Genomic DNA, 7,221 nt, shown 5'->3' on the forward strand with positions numbered 1-7,221 from the left:
CTCAAGGCTGTAAACACTTGTTTCCTGTGCTTGGAATGCCCTTTTCCCTGGATATTTGCCTGGTCTCTGACCAAATGTGAGACCTTGCCCGATTATCCTATCCAAAAATGGTTGTCACAACTCTCAGACCCACCCTATTTCTATGCTCGTCTTGCTACATTTTCTTCATAAAACTTAACCACTCTGTAAAGTTGTCTTATTTCTTCATTTTCCATCTCCCGTATTGGAATATAAGCACCAAAAAGGGCAGGTTCACCTGCTCCGGGGCCTGAAGCCTCTGTGACTTTTAACCATCTATATGTGAATGACTCCTAAATTCATCTCCAGCCCTTACCATTGAGCTCCAGACCTGTATATATAATTGTCTACTCAACATTTCCAAGTACTTTTTTTTTTCTGAGACGGGAGTCTCGCTCAATTGCCCAGGCTAGAGCACAGTGGCGCGATCTCAGCTCACGGCAACCTCCGCATCCCGGGTTCAAGCGATTCTGCCTCAACCTCCCAGTGGCTGGGATTACAGGCGCCCACCACCACGCCCGGCTTATTTTTCTGAATTATTAGTAGAGACGGAGTTTCACCATTTTGGCCAGGCTGGTCTCGAACGCCCGACCTCAAATGATTCGCCTGCCTCAGCCTCCCAAAGTGCTGGGAGCACTTATCTTAATGATACTGCAAACTCAATCCAAAACAGAATTTGACCTGCCTGCATGCCCCACCCCCAACCCTGTGGTAACTGACATCACCATCCACCCAACAATAAAACCTAAAAACCTAGGAGAATTCTTGGACTCTGCTGCTTCCTTTCCTTCCTTAACTAATTCTTCACCAAGCTAGGTTGATTGTACCTCTTCATCTCTTTTCCACCTTTCTTTGGCCACTTCCGTTGTCCAAGCTAGATCACCTACACCATTAGGTCTTAACTAGTTCACTGCATTAGCCTGGCTGGTTTCTCACTTGATGTTCACTCCAGTACCCCCACCTCCAATGCATTCTATATGTAATTGCAGGGATGATCCATTTCAAAGCATAAACCTGATGAAGCCTGGCGCAGTGGCTCACGCCTAAAATCCTAGCACTTTGAGAGGCTGAGACAGGAGGACTGCTTGAACCCAGGAGTTCAAGACCAGTCTGGCAACATGGCGAGACCCTCTCTAAAAAACTGAAAAAGTAGCCAGGTGTGGTGCGCACCTGTAGGCTCAGCTACTCGGGAGGCTGAGGTGGGAGGATCACTTGAACCCAGATCAAGGCTGCAGTGAGCCATGGTTGTGCCACTGCACTCCAGCCTGGGGGACAGAGCAAGACCTTGTCTCAGAGGAAAAAAAAGAAAACTGATGAATTTTGAAAAATTTTATGGAGATGGGGGTCTCACTTTCTTGCCAAGGCTGGTCTTAAACTCCTGGCCTCAAGGGATCCTCCCACCTCAGCCTCCCAAAGTGCTGGGATTACAGGCGTGAGCCACTGCACCTGGGCGAGAAACTAGGTTTTTAAAAGCTTGAAATAAAAGCAGAAAACACTCAGAAGATGTGTTCATTGAATTAGGGCTCAAGAAACAAAATTTCTATTTATAGATGTTGCTTTAGGTAACAGTGAAAGCCAGCTGAAGTGTCTATGTAGCGGCCTTTAAAGATCAAGAGTCAAAACTTTGAAGAGCCTGTGGACTCAGAAGGTAAGTCTTGCAGGTGTGCAAGGGGTGTCCGAGGGGAGGAAAGGTGAATCAAAAAAAAAATTTTTTTTTTTTTTTGAGACGGAGTCTCACTCTGTCACCCAGGCTGGAGTGCAATGGCACTATCTCAGCTTACTGCAACCTCCGCCTCCCAGGTTCAAGCAATGCTCTTGCCTCAGCCTCCTGAGTAGCTGGGATTACAAGCACTCGTCACCACGCCCGACTATTTTTTTTTTTTTTTTTAGTAGAGGTGGGGTTTCACCATGTTGGCCAGGCTGGTTTTGAACTCCTGACCTCAAGTCATCCACCCACCTCAGCCTCCCAAATGGATCAAATCTTGAGGAAACTTCCCCTACTTCTTTTCCAGGAGTGAGAGGAGAAGCCTCTTCAAAAGGCAACTAAGAGGCCGGGTGCATTGACTCACGCCTGTAATCCCATCACTTTGGGTGGCTGAGGTGGACTGATCACTTGAGCTCAGGTGTTCAAGACCAGCCTGGGCAACATAGCAAGACCCTGTGTCTGCCAAAAATAGCTGGGCATGGTGGTGCGTGTCTATGGTCTCAGGTACCTGGGAGGCTGAGACAAGAGGATTGCTTTAGCCCAGGAGGTTGAGGATGCAGTGAGCCATGATCATGCCACTGCACTCCAGCCTGAGCGACACAGAAAGACCCTGTCTCAAAACAAAAAACAAAACAAAAACAAAACAAAACAAAAAAAGGCTAAGCAGTCAGAAAGGGGGGGAAATCAGTACAGTTTAGTTTTCAAAGCAGACAGGAGGGAAATTGTCAAAAATGCTAAATACTTAGCCAGGAAGGATGAATGAGTAGAGGAAAAAGAAAAAAAAAAAAACGTATTTGGGTCAAAAGTCAAAATGACATAAAGATGTACATTGGGAAATTCTGCTACTAGTACTGTCCTTGTCTATTCCATTCCCTGCATCATCCCCCACACCTTTAATGAGGCAAACAAGTACATATTATGGAAAAGGACATTTTGATTGGTCTGTTAGAGAAGGTTATTGGTAATTAAGAATAGTTTGATTTGGAAGAAGGGGAGAGAGCAGAAGTTGCACCTCGGTGCTAAAGAATAAAGTGGGGTGGGGAACGATTTGTTGAGCACAGGAGTCCCAGACAGTGAGCTAGGGAGCCAGCATCTATTTTTGCTATTGCATCTAACACCTGGGATCATCAGTCACATTTTATAGGTGAGAAGACTCATGTGCTGAAAGATAAGTAACTTCCCCAAGTAACACAGCTAATAAGTGGTAGTGCCAGGAATGGTTGGTGAAGAGGCAGACAGAAAATGAGGACTCCATGTTAAGGAGTTACCAGGGCAAGTGAAGATGTTCCTATAGTGGAAGAGACGTAGGCATTTACAAACAAACAACCCTCAGAGGAGCTGAGTGCAGTGGCTCATGTCTGTAATCCCATCCATTCGGGAGGTTGAGGTGGGAGGATCACTTGAGGCCAGAAGTTTGAGACCAACTGGGCAACATAACAAGACCCCGTCTGTATGTTAATAAGTAAACAAAAGTAGATGAAGGCGATGGCATGTGCCTGTAGTCCTAGCTACTGGGGAAGCTGAAGTGGGAGGATTGCTTGTGCACAGGAGTTCAAGGCAGCAGTGAGCTATGATCATGCCACTGTCTTCTAGCCTGGGTGACATACCCCATTTCTAAAAGAATAGCCTGAGACAAGGTCTTGAAAAATAAAAGAGGAGAAGGGAGACAGAACTGGGGTGATGAAAGATACAAGACAAAATTATCGAGCAAGATCTTTTCCTGAATGAGGAAGAAGATTTGGGTAGAAACTTGTTTGGAGGAGGAAAAGTAACAGCAAAGTGAAGCAAAGGAAGAAGAGAGGGCTAGAAGACTGAGATCATTGAGTTTACAATGGGCATGGGTGTGCATGCTCTGGTTTCTCTTCAGATTGTATTATCTTTCCACCTTTTACAAGGGGCATTGGTGGAAAATGAGGAAAGTAAATTGATCACAGTATATCCAAGCAATGAGTGCGTGGGAAGCACTCTCCAAACAAAGAGTGGGGAGTTTCATGGAGCAAATTCTTCATCTTTCCAGAACTATGATTGCCCTCACCCCCAAAAACAGTCTTCTGAGGGGAGGTGGAAGAAGACTTTGGTGATGAGTCCAGGTGACTGACAGGCTTCTCTGATGGCCTGAATATTCTGAAATTGGCGCTGTAGTCAATTGTGACAGCTAACTCTGGAGTTCAGGTGGAGACATGAACAAGCCAGGGAATGAGGACACCGAGGAGGTGTGGAGGAAGAGGAAGTATAGTGTCAGAATCTAACGGGTAGCATGGCTATTGTGGGCGGTATTTCTCTTACTGGGCTAGGCTCCTTTGGGGCAGCATTTATTCATCCAGCAAACATTTACTGAGCACCTATGCTATGCCAGGTTTGGAGCTTAGTGCCAGGAACAGAGACATGATCTCTTGCCCCGAGTTTGCCATCAATGACCAAGGCAAGCAACACTGAATTCTGGTAAGAGTTTTGAAACAAGCCGGGAGGTCTCAACATCTAGCCAGGCATGGTGGCTCACACGTGTAATCCCAGCACTTTGGGAGGTTGAGGCGGGTGGATCACCTGAGTTCGGGAGTTCAAGACCAGCCTAACCAACATGGAGAAACTCCGTCTCTACAAAAATAAAAATAAAATAAAATAAAACAAAATTAGCCAGGCGTGGTGGCACATGCCTGTAATCCCAGCTACTCGCAAGGCTAAGGCGGGAGAATCACTCGAACTAGGGAGGTGGAGGTTGCAGTGAACGGAGATAGCACCATTGCACTCCAGCCTGGACAACAAGAGTGAAACTCCGTCTCAAAAAAAAAAAAAAAAGAGAAGCCGGGAGGTCACTCAGCATCTAAGAAAGCCCAGAGGTGGGGAGGGAGAACACTATCATGGGTGCTCCATATGTTTTTCAGTGAATCTGTGAATGAAAGCAGGAATGGGAAGATGACTGGAAAAGAATTTATTGTCAAAGAAAAGATCTTGAAGCCTTGAGATCTAAACATGTACTTTTTTTTTTTTTTTTTTTTAAGCCGGAGTCACACTCTGTTGCCCAGGCTGGAGTGCAGTGGCACAATCTCGGCCCACTGCAACCTCCACCTCCTGAGTTCAAGTGATTCTCCTGCCTCAGCCTCCTGAGTAGCAGATTACAGACACCTGCCACCACGCCTGGCTAATTTTTGTATTTTGAGTAGAGATGGGTTTCACCATGTTGGCCAGACTGGTCTCGAACTTCTGACCTCAGGTGATCCACCTGCCTCAGCCTCCCAAAGTGCTGGGATTACAGGTGTGAGCCACCGTGCCTGGCCCTTAATCTGTACTTTTAATATTCTAGAAATATTATGGCTATTGGAAAAGGGAAGTTAACTCTCAGCAAATAAACTGGGAGTTCAAATTGGAATTCCACCACAGGTCTCATTTCAGTAAGGCACTCAGAAACAGGAAATTTCAAAGCAGCACAGTACTAGGCTCAAGCAATCTTCCCGCCTCAGCCTCTCAAAGTGCTGGGATTACAGGCGTGAGCCACCACACCTGGCTTGAGTGTTTTTAGATTCCTCACGTAAAAGGCAGAGAGCTAGGAGTTAAGTGCAGATGGAGAGGGTGTAGGCACCCGGCTCTTTTTGTTTGTTTTGTTTTTGAGACAGGGTCTCTGTTGCCTAAGCTGTAGTGGCACAATCATGGCTTACTGCACCCTCAACATCCTGGGCTCAAGTGATTCTCCCACCTCAGCCTCCCAAGTAGCTGGGACTACAGGTGCACACCACCAGGCCCACTTAATTTTTGTATTTTTTGTAGAGACCGTGTTTCATCATGTTGCTCAAGCTGGTCTCCAACTCCTGGACTCAAATGATCTGCCCTGCTCAGCCTCCAAAGTGCTGGGATTACAGGCGTGAGTCACCGTGCCCAACTGAGACACCTGGCTCTTAACAGCTCCAGATGAACCCCTTCCTGTATGATCACCCCACTGGCACTACAGACCGAGCAACATAGCAAGACCCTGTCAAAAACATAACAAAACAAAAGGGCCATTTGAGTGTCTCTATTTCTATCTATTTAATTTTTTTTATTTTTTGGAGACAGAGTCTCGCTCTGTCGCCCAGGCTGGAGTGCAGTGGCGCGATCTTGGCTCACTGCAACCTCCGCCTCCCGGGTTCAAGAAATTCTCCTGTCCCAGCCTCCGAAGTAGCTGGGACTACAGGCACACGCCGCCACGCCCGACTAATTTTTTGTATTTTAGTAGAGACGGGGTTTCACTGTGTTGCCCAGGCTGGTCTCAAACTCCTGAGTTCAGGCAATCTGCCTGCCTCGGCCTCCCAAAGTGCTAGGATTACAGGCGTAGGCCACCGCATCCAGCTTACTGGGGGCGCAGTAAATGCCGATTTCCCTTGGGTATCTTCATTTCTCCTTAGAGCCGAGCTCTGTGCGAGGCGGGCAGGGGTGGGTGGGGCGACGGCAATAAGAGTAACAGCAAGCGCACACACGGCCTTCCAAGAGTGCCAGACACCGCTCTAACACTGAATCCGCACAACCCGAAAAGGCAGGCTTTTTTTTTTTTTTTTTTTTTTTTTTTTTTTTTGAGACGGAGTCTCGCTCTGTCGCCCAGGCTGGAGTGCAGTGGCCGGATCTCAGCTCACTGCAAGCTCCGCCTCCCGGGTTTACGCCATTCTCCTGCCTCAGCCTCCCGAGTAGCTGGGACTACAGGCGCCCGCCACCTCGCCCGGCTAGTTTTTTGTATTTTTAGTAGAGATGGGGTTTCACCGTATTAGCCAGGATGGTCTCGATCTCCTGACCTCGTGATCCGCCCGTCTCGGCCTCCCAAAGTGCTGGGATTACAGGCTTGAGCCACCGCGCCCGGCCTTTTTTTTTTTTTTTTTTTTTTTTTTTTTTTTTTTTTTGAGACGGAGTCTCACGCTGTTGCCCAGGCTGGAGTGCAGTGGCGCGATCTCGGCTCACTGCAAGCTCCGCCTCCCGGGTTCCCGCCATTCTCCTGCCTCAGCCTCCTGAGTAGCTGGGACTACAGGCGCCCGCCACCGCGCCCGGCTAATTTTTTGTATTTTTAGTAGAGACGGGGTTTCACTGTGGTCTCGATCTCCTGACCTTGTGATCCGCCCGCCTCGGCCTCCCAAAGTGCTGGGATTACAGGCTTGAGCCACCACGCCCGGCCCTTTTTTTTTTTTTTTTTTAAGAGATGGGAGGGTCTCCCAGTGATGCCCAGGCTGGTCTCGATTTGCTGGCCTCAAGCGGTCCTCCCGTCTGGGGCCCCCACAGTGCTGGATTACAAGCTTGAGCCACCGCGCCCGGCCGGGGCAAGTCTTAATGTAGCTCTTTACAGACAGGAAAACTAAAGTGCAGCGCGGCTAAGTAACGTAGGAAGCACCAATCATGTTTCTGGCCAAAGAAGCGAACCACGTCAACTTTCAGGCAGAAGCAGCCGAGATAATCGGCAGCCGGCAGCGCCCAGCGCGCCCGGAACCCAGAAAGCTGGACCGCGTGAAGGAAGTCCCGCCCCGCCCCGTCCTGCCCCGGCCTCC

This window comes from Macaca nemestrina, chromosome 15 (assembly GCF_043159975.1).
Source record: "Macaca nemestrina isolate mMacNem1 chromosome 15, mMacNem.hap1, whole genome shotgun sequence".
Classification (NCBI taxonomy): Eukaryota; Metazoa; Chordata; class Mammalia; order Primates; family Cercopithecidae; genus Macaca; species Macaca nemestrina.